We start from the raw sequence: 14,762 nt of genomic DNA on the forward strand, positions 1-14,762 counted from the left end.
ATATATATATCAAAGTGAATATCTCTATTTTATTACTTTAAGGTAAGTGGAACTACATTGAATTTGACAACAATAACAACGCTCCATGCAGGAATTCAATTACTAATAAGAGTTTGGTCCTGTATATCTCAGGTTTGCAGGCGAGTTGTAACTTGCAATTCGAATTGAGGATGGGTTTTGAGATTTAGATTTTTTGTTGTTATAGTATAACAATTTCGATAAAAAAAGTAAACCGTGAATTTAATTGGGTATTAGTATAAAGCCCATTTGAAGGTCCATCATATGAAAAGGCCCATATTCAACTTGGACTATATTTCCATTAAGGGTGTGTTTGGTACGAAGGAAAATGTTTCCTTTTCGGTGTTTTTCACACCTATAAACAGGAGCATGGGCCTGAAATGCGCATCTTAATGTGGAACCAGTTCAAATTGATTTCACAAAAGTAGTCTATCTAGTCTGAGCCCAGCTTGGCTTGATGAAGTTCATTTGCTCACACATCCATAAATGATACTTCTAAGGGGATTCAAAGTGAGTATTCTGTTAATTTTTTCCCTCGTCGTGCAGTTGTATGTGAGAAGGTTAGCCTTTTTGTCTCTCTTGAAACTTGAAGAATATGGCCATCGATTCTAAAGGTTTCTTGCGCAATTGTCATTATTATCATTACCTCACCAGTGTAATCATTTTTAGCATCTGCTTTGATCTCTGAAAAATACAGTCCCAACGATATCTCCTATGGCGACCTATTGAAGAAATATTGAAGTTGTTGCCAGATCCACACTCAGATGTTAAGAGGGTAAACTTTAAGCTTTTTGTCTATGTTTTGTTCTTCACATGGATTCTTCAATTTTTTTTATCATCTTATGATGGCATACAACTCTTAATCTGTTATTTTTGGTTGTTTATCTGCAGGGTGGATTTTCCAGTAGTCCGTCGCTGGACTCATTAAAGGGTCTTTGCATAACTCAGACAAGTATGTACCAAAAGAACATCCACTAACTAGCCTTGTAACAATTCTTCCTATAGAACAGTCAAAAGAAATTAAATGTTAGTTTTTAGATGCATTTTCATCAGTACTTAAATCAGAAAAGCTACTAAATGGAGAAAAGTCTGTTTGGTTGTGAACTTGAGGTGACATTGATAAGACGATTGTTTGAATGATTTTTCTAATTTCTTTAGATTGAAGCGAGGTAAATTATGGTGGACTTGGGTTGTGTGATCTGACCCAAAAAAGAATTTTAGTTAGAGGGACATCCAGTGGCCAGCGATGGCTGCTGTATATGATTATGCTGAAGAAACTACTTTAAGCTGTTATTGTTTTGTTGCACCTTATTATTCTAATCTGTCTTTTCTCTTTGCATATGAAAAGTTGCTGACCTTATATTTGTCATGATGCTAATTTATGCAAAGCATAAAGCTTAAAATTTCTTTTATTATCGCTTGGAATTGGAAGTTCAAAAACTTTCTAATACCATTGATGATATCCCAGATTTTTTGATGGAAGGTGTTCCTTGGTTCTTGATTTTCATTGGTGGAGTGACATCTGCAGAGATCTCTGCTCTTTGCTTCCTGAGCGCCCAGGTCAGTCTAATAAGCCTTAATCATGTAAATTTCCCAGCTCTTGTTGGAAACACGCTATGAAAAGGAACTCAAAAGATAAATTACACAGTTATACTTTTACAAGAAGGGATGACATATGAGATAATTGTAGCAACTACAAAAATTGTCAATGGAAGCATATTGACAGAAACATTTGTGGAGAAATTGGGATGATATTTTAAGACCTATTTGGTCGATTATCCTTTTATGTAACCAATTCTCATTTACATCGTGATTTTAACTTCCCTTGTGTATTAGTGGAGATTTTAATTTTATTATGAGTAAAGGAGAAAAGAAAGGTGGAATTCCTCATAAAATGCAGAAAGGTTGGGACTTTATAGACTGTATGGATGATTTGGCATGGTAGATGTCGGTTTTACTGGTCCTAGGTTTACCTAGTGTAATTCTAGGGAAAATGGAAGAGAATCTGGAAGAGACTTGATAGAGTTTTCATTAATCATTAGTGGACTGCCAACTTTTCGAGAAATAGTGTAGAATTGCTATGCTAGTCAAGTGTTCTAAAGTTGAATTCACAAGTATTAAATACTTTAGATTCTTAAATGTTTTGATTGAACATCATGACTTCAAACATGTGGTTCAAGCAATGTTGATATCAAGGGTAATAGTATGTGGAAACTTAAGCTGCTTAGCAAAACTCTCAGTCAGTGGTCTAAAACTACTATTGGTAATGTGCATTACAAGGTGAAAGAATGGAAGAAAAACTACAACATCTTGAGAATGAATATATTGATAATGAAAGGGATGATGCTAGATCTGAAATGAACCATGTACATGCTCTGTAACACCCAGTAGCCAAAACAGACCAAAAATAAGTTTTTCAGAAAAATCTGAAGGTGCTACCAATGGTGGAATCGACAGACCGTAGCCTGAACCACGGTCCGTCCTGCACAACCGTCGATGGGATCAGAAACTCCCACAAAATTTCAGCCTAGAAAAATTGGTTAAGACTTGGACGACGGATGGACTTACGGTCCGTAGGTCAAACGATGGTCTGTAATCCGTAACCGTCGATCAAGAATCCCTTCAACCACTCTCTGACAAGAGCTATGGATGACCAGCATAGTTCGTAGGTGGACCTACGGTTCGTAGGTCTGACCGTAGGTGAAAATTTGCAGCCAGTTAAGGGGAAATGCAGTTGGGTCAACTTAAAATGATCATAACTCTTAGCACAAAATGAATTAGGTCTTCCATGACCTATACACAGATTGATAATTGAATTATCTTTCCATAGTCACCAACCTTGATAAAATCAAACCTCCAAGTAAAAAGTTATGCCCATTTTAGTAAAGGACTGTCGAACAGGCCCTCACGACAGATCCAACGACGGGGCGTTGGGCGCACGACGAACCGTCAGTCCTGGCCGTCGTGAGGCCCAACAGCAACCTTTCCAGGGGTCTTTTTGCCTTTCCCTCTCTGTTCAAACCCTAAGTTACAGTGTTTTGACCCTAAATCATCAGATTTTCGTCAGTTTAACCCTAGAAACATGATTAAAACATATCAATGTCAAATCATTAAATCAAAACTTAGAATATTAGAAGCAAGAGAGGAGAAAAAAAAGCCCAAGAACCCTAGTTCAAGAATGTCTCAAGCTCAAGAAGTTCCAGCCCCAAAAGTTAAGTATTTTTATGTCCTTAGTTTCAATCAGTTCTTGATTCTCTTATCATGATTAAACCTAGGGTTTCTAGAACGTTGATATAACTTCATGAATTTATTAAATATATGTTCAAAATCAGATTATCATGTTATTACTCAGATTATTGCATGAATTTTAGAACCCTAACTTTGTATTTCTTTAGTTCTTGAATTACACATGCTAGGTCATATATTTCAGGCAATTCAAATGTACATGCCTTAGTTATAAATGCATAATTACCAGATTAATTGTTGCATTCTGAGTTTGCATGTTCAGTTTCGAGCTATCCATTATTTGTAGAATTTCAGATATAATCAGTTAATTTATTGAATTCATTGGAAGTATCATAATACCTAGTTGGACTAAGGTTTAGCGTACCCAATAGTCCTAGAACTACTAGACAAGTAGTTTGTAATTCCCCTCTGTGGGCAATTAGTTTAGTGATCACACCAACATGCCTTTATACCTTTGGCAGGGTATATTGGGTCCTCTCGATGGGGCGTATACATCAGACTCCAATTTAGCTCATGTGGTTTTATTACCGGTTATTAGTAGCTCCCACAGTTCAGTAAGCCTCTCTGCATTGACCATTTATCGGTATATTTAGTATTAAGTTTCAGCATGTTATAAATTGGTCATTGCATCCAGTTAGCTCAGAAATCAGCACATCACGTTCAGATTATTATCCTTTTTTGTGCTTGTTCAGTTATGTTTTGTTTCAGCTTTACTCTATCCTACATGCTCAGTACCTTTCAAGTAGTAACGCATACGTGTGCTACATCTTCTCGTGATGTAGGTTTAGGTTTTCAACATCCAGATCACTCATAGATCGATTTCCCGATCTCCAGTTCAGCAGATTCAGTGGTGAGTCCTCATTCTCCGAGGACAACAGTCATGAGTTTCATTTCAGTCTTTAGTCATTTAGTTTCAATTTTTTCTAGATTTAGCTCGGGCTTGTCCCAATATTTCTAGTATAGTTTAGTGGATATTTTCAGACATAGTTAGATTCATCTTAGTATTGAGTTAATATTTCTTTTGTATTAAACTCATTGTTTTCAAATATCTTAGTTATAGAATATGGGTATTCCCCATCTTTTCATTTTAAGTATGATTTAGCTTCCGCAACAGTTTATTATCTTTAGTATCCTCATGATCATGCCAGCAGGGTTAGCTTGGGATCACTTATGGTCCTATGTTCTGTGTCCGCGTCTCGGTGGTAGCTCGGGGCGTGACAAAACTTGGTATCAGATCACTAAGTTCAAGAGTCCTAAGATGTCTGAAAAAGTCGCACTAAGTAGAGTCTTTTTCATGGGTGTGAAGTGCACCACATCTAATGTTAGGGAGGCTATAAAGTGTTTTAGGAAAAACTTCACTTTCTTGTTACTCTTATCGCGCGTAAGGTATGATCTTATTCCATTCTAACTTGACGTTCTACGCTTCAGATCATGCCTTCTCATAGAGCTTAGGCATGGAATTCTAATGCACGCAATGCTAACGCAATTCCTTTAATACCAGATAAGGAAGTTCAAATGCAGAGTTTCAGTATGCCAATTAGCTTTTGGCTCTGTGTTTTAACAACAGGAACTATCAACATGTTTGAGTTCCTACTAATAGAAATGATCGATTAGTGGTAGCCAGAGTTTGTGATTTCGCTAGGATGAATCCACCTAAGTTTTCAGGGTCACAAGTTTGTAAGGACCCACAGAAGTTCATTGATGAGGTCAAGAAAATATTTGATGTGATGTCAATAACTGGTAGTTATATGTGAGATTGGCATCCTATCAACTCAAGGATGTGACTCACATATGGTTCACTCATACAACGAACATGACTTTGTCTTTTGTAACTCAGTATAGCAGTCCGATTCAGTGTTAGCCCTGAAACTCTCTCAGAACCTTTCTTAGTCTCTACTCCAGTCAGACCTAGTTATAGCTAGACGGGTATACAGAAATTGCCCTGTCATAGTCTCTCACAAAGTCACTTCACCAGATCTAGTAGAGTTAGAAATGGTAGACTTTGATGTCATTCTAGGCATGGATTGGTTACACTCATGTTATGCCTCAGTCGATTGTAGAATTAGGATTGTTCGTTTTCAGTTTCCAGATGAACCAATCTTAGAATGGAAGGATAGTAGCCTAGCGCCTATGGGTCGATTTATTTCTTACCTTAAGGCCAGAAAGATTATATCTAAGGGTTATCTCTATCATCTAGTTTGGGTTAAGGATTCTAGACTTGAAACCCCATCTCTTGAGTCAGTTCTAGTAGTGTGAATTTCCAGAAGTATTTCCAAAAGATCTTCCCGGGGTTCCTCCCGAAAGGAAAATCGACTTTGGAATTGATCTCCTTCCAGATACCCAACCTATTTATATTCCTCCTTAAAGAATGGCTCCACCAGAGCTTAAGGAATTGAATTAGCAGTTGAAAGACCTTCTAGATAAGGGTTTCATCAGACCTAGTATTTCACCATGGGGTGTACCAATATTGTTCGTAAAGAAGAAAGATGGTTCTCTCAGAATGTGCATTGACTATAGACAGTTGAACAAGGTCACAATCAAGAATAAGTATTCCATCCCCCAGTTTGATGACTTGTTTGACCTTCTTCAGGGTGCTAGTCATTTCTCAAAGATAGACCTCAGATCGGGTTATCATCAGCTCAGAGTCGGAGATAGTGACATTCCGAAAATAGCCTTCGGAACTCGGTATGGTCATTATGAATTTGTAGTTATATCGTTTGGAATAACCAATGCTACTGCAACTTTCATGGATTTGATGAACTGAGTGTTCAAACAGTACTTAGACTTGTTCGTTATCGTCTTCATTGATGATATCCTCATTTACTCAAGGAGTGAGGAAGAACATGCAAGTCATTTGAGAGTTGTTCTGCAGACTCTCAAAGATCACCTGTTATTCGCTAGTTTAGTGAATGTGAGTTTTGGTTGCAATCCATTCCTTTCCTTGGTCACGTTGTATCTAGCGAAGGGATCCGCGTAGATTCACAAAAGATAGAAGCAGTGAAACAATGGCCCAGACCTACCTCTGCTACAAATATCAGAAGTTTCTTAGGTCTAGCAGGTTATTACAGAAGGTTCGTGGAAGGATTTTCATCCATAACCTCACCATTTACTAGGTTGACTCAGAAGATGGTCAAGTTCCAATGGTCAGATGATCGTGAGAAAAGCTTCGCAGAATTGAAAACTAGATTGACTAAAACTTCTTTCTTGACTCTACCAGAGGGTTCAGATGGTTATGTGATCAATTACGATGCATCCAGAGTTGGCCTTGGTTGTCTGTTGATGCAAAGATATAAGGTTACATCTTATGCCTCTAGAAAGCTTAAGGTGCATGAGAAGGACTATCCAACTCATGACCTCGAGCTTGCAGCAGTGGCATTTGCACTCAAGATATGGAGACACTACTTGTACGGTGTTCATGTAGATGTGTTCACCGATCATAAGAGCCTTCAGTATGTGTTCACCCAAAAAGAGTTGAATCTTCACCAGAGGAGATGGTTGAGTTCCTTAAGAGTTATGATATGAGTGTGCATTATCATCCTGGAAAGGCGAATGTAGTGGCCGATGCTCTTAGTAGATTATCTATGGGTAGTGTAGCCCATGCTGAGGAAAAAAGAAAGGAGCTAGTGAAGGATGTTCACAGGCTTGCTCGCTTGGGAGTTCGCCTTTTGAGCATATCAGACAACGGTGTAACAGTTCATAATGGGGCAGAATCGTCTTTGGTAGTGGAGGTTAAGGAAAATCGAGAGAGTGATCCGATCTTGCTTGAACTAAAGGGTGCAGTCAACAATCAGAGAGTGGAGGTTTTCTTCCAATGGGGAGATGGTGTACTTCGCTACCAAGGTAGATTGTGTGTTCCTGATGTGGGAGAGTTGAGGCAACATATTCTTGCAGAAGCTCATAACTCCAGGTTTTCTATTCATCCAGGTGCCACTAAGATGTACCGCGATCTGCGGGAAGTCTATTGGTGGAATGGCATGAAGAGGGATATGGCAGACTTTGTGAGTAAGTGCCCCAATTGCCAGCGAGTCAAGGTAGAATATCAGAAACCAGGAGGTATGACTCAAGAGATCGATATTCCTACTTGGAAGTGGGATGTGATCAATATGTATTTCATCACAGGGTTACCTCGTACTCGCAGACGGCTGAATCAATTTGGGTGAAAGTTGATAGGATGACTAAGTCTTCTCGCTTTTTGGCGGTCAAGACTACATATTCGGCAGAGGACTATGCCAAGCTTTACTTTACTGAAATTGTGAGGTTGCATGGGGTTGGTTTGTCTACCATCTCAGATAGAGGTCCTCAACTTACCTCTCATTTCTGGAAGTCATTTCAAAAAGGTCTTGGTACTCAAGTTAACCTTAGTACAACATTTCATCCACATACGGATGGGCAGGTAGAGCGTACCATTCAGACCTTAGAGGATATGTTGAGAGCTTGTGTGATCGATTTCAAAGGTAGTTGGGATGATAATCTTGCTTTTATTGAGTTTGCCTACAATAATATCTACCATTCCAGCATTCAGATGGCCCCTTATGAGGCTTTATATGGGCGTAGATGTAGATCTCCTGTTGGTTGGTTTGAAGTAGATGAAGCAGCTTTGATAGGGCTTGATTCAGTCCTTTATGCTCTGGAGAAATTGCAACTCATTAGAGATAGACTTAAGATAACACAAAGTCGTCAGAAATCTTATACAGATGTAAGGAGAAGGGAACTAGAGTTCCAAGTTGATGATTGGGTTTTCTGAATGTCTCACCTATGAAAGGGGTGATGAGATTTGGAAAGAAAGGGAATATCAGTCCTACATATATAGGCCCTTAGAAGATATTGAAAAGGATTGTCAAGGTGGCATATGAGTTAGAGTTGCCAACAAAATTAGCAGTAGTGCATCCGGTCTTCCACATCTCACTCTTGAAGAAGTTCGTGGGTGACCCAGCCTCTATAGTGCCATTAGAGAGTGTGGTGGTGAAAGATAGTATTTCTTATGAGGATGTACCAGTTGAGATTCTTGACCGTCAGGTTAGAAGGTTGAGAAACAAAGACGTCGCTTCAGTCAATGTTTTGTGGAGTCGTCAGTCCGTAGAGGGAGCTACTTGAGAAGCAGAAGCAGCCATGAAAGCTAAGTATCGTTACCTTTTTCCTTCTGATTCAACTCCAGCTTGAGGTAATAGTTCCGCTTCAGTTTTACAGTCATTCATGCGTAAATTCAGTTTTAGAATTATGTTCCTTCAGTTTGTACTTTCATTTTTAGAGTAAATGCATGTACTCAGAACTCAATTTAGTCAGAACTCAATTCTCAGTGTTTAGTAGTGGGGTTTGCATCTCTCTCCCTCTATTTCAGCTAGTTTAGTCTTCATTCGAGGACGAGTGTTCCCAAGGGGGAGATAATGTAACACCGCGTAGCCAAAACAGACCAAAAATTAGTTTCTCAGAAAAATCTGCAGGTGCTACCAACGGTGGTATCGACGGACCGTATCCTGAACCACGGTCCGTCCTGCACAACCGTCGATGATATCAGAAACTCCCAAAAATTTCAGCCTAGAAAAATCTGTTGAGTCTTGGATGACGGACGGACTTACGGTCCGTAGGTCAAATGACGGTCCGTAGTCCGTGACCATCGATCAAGACTCCCTTCAACCACTCTCTGATAAGAGCTACGGATGACCAGCATGGTTCGTACATGGACCTACGGTCTGTAGGTCTGACCGTGGGTGAAAATTTGCAGCCAGTTAAGGGGAAATGCAGTTGGGTCAACATAAAATGATCATAACTCTTAGCACAAAATTAATTAGGTCTCCCATGACCTACCCAAATATAGATAATTTAATTATCTTTCCGTAGACACAGACCTTGCTAAAATCAGACCTCCGAGTAAAACGTTATGCCCATTTTAGTAAAGGCCTGCCGAACAGGCCCTCACGATGGACCCAACGACGGCGCGTCGGGCACACAATGGACCGTCAGTCCTGGCCATCGTGAGGCCCGACAGCAACCTTCCCTGGGGTTTTTTTGACCTTTCCCACTCCGTTTAAACCCTAAGTTACGTCGATTTGACCCTAAATCATTAGATTTTAGTTACTTTTAAGCCTAGAAACATGAGTAAAACATATCCAAGTCAAATGATTAAATCAAAACTTATAAAATAAGAAGCAAGAGAGGAGAAAAAAAAGCTCAAGAACCCTAGTTCAAGAACGCCACAAGCTCCAGCAGTTCCAGCCCCGAAACTTAAGTATTTTTCCGTGGATTTCATCACCAGGTATGTGGGATTTCACTAGTGGGTTCCTTTCACCCATTGGGTCTTTAGTTTCAGTCAGTTCTTGATTCTCTTATCATGATGAAACCTAGGGTTTCTAGAACGTTGATATAACTTCATGAATTTATTAAATATATGTTCCAAATCATATTATCATGTTATTACTCAGATTATCACATGAATTTCAGAACCCTAGCTTTGTTTTTCTTTAGTTCTTGAATTACACATGCCAGGACATATATATTAGACACTTCAGATATACATGCCTCAGTTATAAATGCATAATTACTAGATTAATTATTGCATTCTGAGTTTGCATGTTCAGTTTCTAGCTATCCATTATTTACAGAAATTCATATATAATCGGTTAATTTACAGAATTCATTGGGACTAGCATAATACCGAGTTGGACAAGGGTTTAGCGTACCCAATAGTCCCAAAACTACTAGCTGAGTAGGTTGTAAGTCCCCTCTGTGGGAAATAAGTTTAGTGATCACGCTAGCACACATTTATACCTTTGGTAGGATATATTGGGTCCTCTTGATGGGGCGTATACATCGGACTCCAAATTTAGCTCATGTGGTTTTATTATCGATTATTAGTAGCTCCCATAGTTCAGTCAGCCTCTCTGCATTGACCATTTATCAGTATATTTTGTATTTAGTTTCAGCATGTTATAAATTGGTCATTGCATCCAGTTAGCTCAGAAATCAGCACATCACGTTCAGATTATTATCCTTTTTTTGTGCTTGTTCACTTATTTTTTATTTCAGCTTTACTCTATCCTCTATGCTCAGTACCTTTCAAGTACAGACGCATACGTGCGCTACATCTTCTCGTGATGTAGGTTCAGGTTTTCAACATCCAGATCACGCATAGATCGATTTCCGATCTCCAGTTCAGCAGATTCAGTGGTGAGTCCGGACAACAGTCATGAGTTCATTTCAGTCTTTAGTCATTTAGTTTCAGTTTTTTCTAGATTTAGTTGGGGCTTGTCCCAGTATTTCTAGTATAGTTTAGAGGCTATTTTCAGACATAGTTAGATTCAGCTTAGTATTGAGTTAATATTTCTTTTGTATTAAACTCTTTGTTTTCAAAATATCTTAGTTATAGAATATGTTAAGTATGATTTAGCTTCAGCAACAGTTTTAGTATGCTCATGATCACCAATAGGGTTAGCTTGGATCACTTGTGGTCCTAGGTTCCGTGTCCGCATCTCGGGGGTAGCTCGGGGCGTGACATGCTCAATATACCATGTGGTTAAAATATGATCAATCCATACTCATACAAAAATCTAACATTAGATGGACTGGAGAAAGGGACTCTAATAGCAAATATTTTCATGGCACTATCGATGACATGATAAGGAGATTGACAATACCTAGAATTAATAATCACGATAGTCATCGGTGACCAACATATATCTTATGAGTCTATACATCAGTATGAGAATAATCCTACTAAATAAGATGTACAAACCAACCCCCCAGGTCAGGTATTCATTGAGCAACTTATTACCCAAAATGAGAATGATGATCTCACAAAAACTCTCGATGAAGAGGAAATTCATAATATATATCTTGGGATGGATTTGGGGGAATTTTCTATTGAACTTGTTGACGAGTGAAAGATTTTAACTCATTTTGGGTAATTTGAGTGTTATAACCAGTTGGAGCATTATTCACTAGGAGTGTTATCACTAGTGGGAGCACTACCAAAAGTGCTCTTTTCGTTTAGAGAGCTGAAATTCTTTTTAAAATGCTAAACCATTTGAATACTAATAAACTTTTTTAAAGGTTTTATAATGATAAGACAAGGCCCTCATGCGAATTATATATCTTATGCTGACGATATTCGCCTTCTTTTCTTCAGGTAATCAAAATTCCTTGAAACTAATCAAGCAACAACTTTGAATTTATAACGCAGGTTGTGGCCTGAAGATCAATGAGGAAAAAAGTTTTTTCTTGATTGTTGCAAGAACTATTACGGATGAGATAGATAGAATAAAAGGGATTTTGGCTATACACATAAGCAATTTCTTATAACATATTTGGATTTCCCCTTGTACATCGGAAAAACTTTGATTCCATTTTCAGTGATATGGTATCTGAGATTATTAAAGGAACTACAACGTGGACAAAAAAGATCCTCTCCATTAGGGGACAAGCTATATCGATTAGACATGTCTTACAATATCACTGGTTAAACAAGTTGAAAGACCACTGAGTAGATTCTATTGGAGAACTAGTGATGGGGAAGAAATTAAGACGCCACTGGTGTTCGTGGAAATATTTATGCTTTACAATTGATTAAGGTGGTGTTGGGTTCAGGGCTATGATGGATATCATTAATTCTTAACTATGAAAGCTAAGTATTGTAAATATATACGCCTGCTTAACTTGAAATGGATGTGGGGTCACTCTCTGTGTTGGATAAAAATGAACCAAGTCAAAGAATGCACCCAAGACAACATGTTATGGTAGGTTAACTCAGGAAATGAAAGCTTATGGTGGGAAAATTGGACCGGTATGGGGGCTATTACATATATTATTACTATTGATGACAGTCCTCCACTCCACCAGTCAAAGATATTATTCTGAATGGTTAGCTTGGATAAATTTGGTAGACTTCTTCTCTACATGCTATTGTTGTCGAATCTCCATGGATAAGACAAGCCATCATTCATTTTGTACCAGTGCGTAGCATATGGAATTCTTTTGGTGATCCTTTATGTATTCCTTGTGGTCCTAGATATATTGTATGTGTCTTTTCTCGATGGTGGTCTATGAAACCTCTTCATTCATTGCGTCAATGAATTCTTAAAATTGCTCCTATCCTTATTTTTTGGGAACTATGGGTGTGGTCAAGTATGGATCTAAGAGAATTTCCTATGCTAGGTCGTCGGTCGAAGCATCAAATTATTTCCCATATTAGATGATGTTTAAAAAAAACTAGAATATTGATATTAAATTGAAATTATCAATCAATAAATAACTTATCACAAACACTTTGTCGTGACAATCCACTGTCAAAAAAGCAATTTAGGCTCCATTTCGGCGCAAATCATTGTAGTTAGTCGCTTCCCAAGGTTCCACAGTTACTCTCAAACACATGCACTCGTGGCTGAATGTTTGGAGTTGCACAAAAACAGTTTCCCAAAAATCCACAATATGAAGAAGGATTATTCAAGCCAATAAAATAAATTGTTGAGGGAGATATTAAATGAAAGAAAGGACTTGATTTTTCTTCTCTGGTTTAAGCTCCCAATGATACTCCTTAAATAGGAAAATTATTTAAATTTCATCCATCAAAAGAATGTAAGAAACTAATGTATAATCAATGTAATGAATCATAACTCTTACTTTAATGATAAATTTTTCAGAAAACAAAAGTAACTTCAAGTCTTCTCAATATTTTCTTACGAATTTAAGAAAATGACTCTTAAGATAAATATGAACCATTAATGAGGATGTAACTTTCCTATCTCACATATACTAACGACTTGGCAATGTTAACATAGATTAATTATGAGTGTTAAAAGGAATAACCTATCATTTGCAATTAAAAAAATTTATCCACAATCCCCCACTAATGCAAAGATAAAGAATAAGAATAGTTTCTGGGCAAAAGAAAGGAACATGTACTTAAGCGTCAATATCTTTCGATTTGAATTGACACATAGGGAAATGAGGCAACACATATACACAAAGTGAAGTACTCTTGAACTAAATGGATATAAGTGGATACCCCCACAACACACACCATATCCTTGATTTTTTATGCAAACTCCGTGATACAACAACGTGCTTTTATGGTCATGCACACACACCTTAGGTCTTGTGAGTACTTCAAAAACATACCCAATTCTTTCATAAAAGGAGACCACACCCTCACACTCACTCAAGTGATTCCATCAGGTATATCTCAAATAGACTACCTTAAGGCTATAGAATCATTAAAAGCAAAATAAGCTCAATCTTATAAAACAGTGTCTGACGCCATAGGGATAGAAAATGTAGTGAATATTGAGGCCTAAAAAGTCCACCACATTACCTAAATTAATGGGCTTCAACCCAATCCCCCTCGACGTTTCAAGGACTATTTTCTTTGTCAATCCCTTGGTCATAGAATCCGCCAAATTTCTTTTGGACCTTATATATTCCACAGAAATAACACCTAGTTTCAACTACTGTTTAACCGCACCGTTTCTGATGCGAATATGTCGCTTTTTTCCATTGTACACACTATTTTTTGGCAATTTCAATTGCTGCCTGTAAGTCACAATGAAGAGAGATTGGTGAAGCAGGTCTTTCCCACAAAGGCATATCAGCCAAAAGATTTCTTAGCCACTCAACTTCTTGCCCTACCAACTCGAGAGCAATGAATTCTGATTCCATGGTACAATGTGCTATACAGGTCTGTTTGGAAGACTTCCACGAAATAGAAGCTGCAACCAAAGTAAACATGGTGGAGCTAACGTCATCATTGTCATTTACCCAATTTTCATCAGAAAAACCTTCTAAAATAGCAGAAAATTTGTTAAAATTCAAACACCAATTTATTGTACTTCTGAAATACCTTAACAACCAATGAAGAGCATTCCAGTGTTCACTACTGGGATTATGAGTATATCTACTCAATCTACTAACATTATAAGCTATATCAGGCCGAGTATAGTTCATGAGAAACATTATACTACCAATTATTTTAGTATATTCAATTTGACAAACACTAGAATCTTTATTATTCTTCAAGTGTATGCTAGGATCATAAGGAATTCTCACTGGAACTACATCGAAACAATCAAACTTTTTCAACATCTTTTCAATGTAATGAGACCGAAACAAAAAAAAAACCATTAGCAGTTTTTTTTATTTTAACTCCCAAAATCATATCTGCTTCCTCAAGGTCTTTCATCTCAAATTTAGTAGACAAAAAGTTCTTGGTCTCATTAATAACATTGACATTAAGACCAAAGATTAACATGTCATCTACATAGAGACATATAATGACAGAATCTACATATCATCTTAGAATAAACACATGTTTCAGATGAATTTACAACAAAGTCATTATCAACTAATGTGATATTAAATTTTTCATACTATTGCCTAGTTGTTTGTTTAGTCCATACAAGAACTTTCTCACTTTGCATACTTTATCGTCTTGTCCTGGAACCACAAAACCCTCAGGTTGAGTCGTATAGATCTCTTTCTCTAAATCACCATTAGAAATGTTGTTTTAACAT

At 37.7% G+C, this 14,762-nt stretch overlaps 1 pseudogene; it reads left to right on the forward strand.

Annotated features, from left to right (window-relative positions):
* LOC107019464 overlaps positions 1-14,762 on the forward strand; it is a 40,239-nt pseudogene that overhangs the window by 3,024 nt on the left and 22,453 nt on the right.

This window comes from Solanum pennellii, chromosome 5 (assembly GCF_001406875.1).
Source record: "Solanum pennellii chromosome 5, SPENNV200".
Taxonomy (NCBI): Eukaryota; Viridiplantae; Streptophyta; class Magnoliopsida; order Solanales; family Solanaceae; genus Solanum; species Solanum pennellii.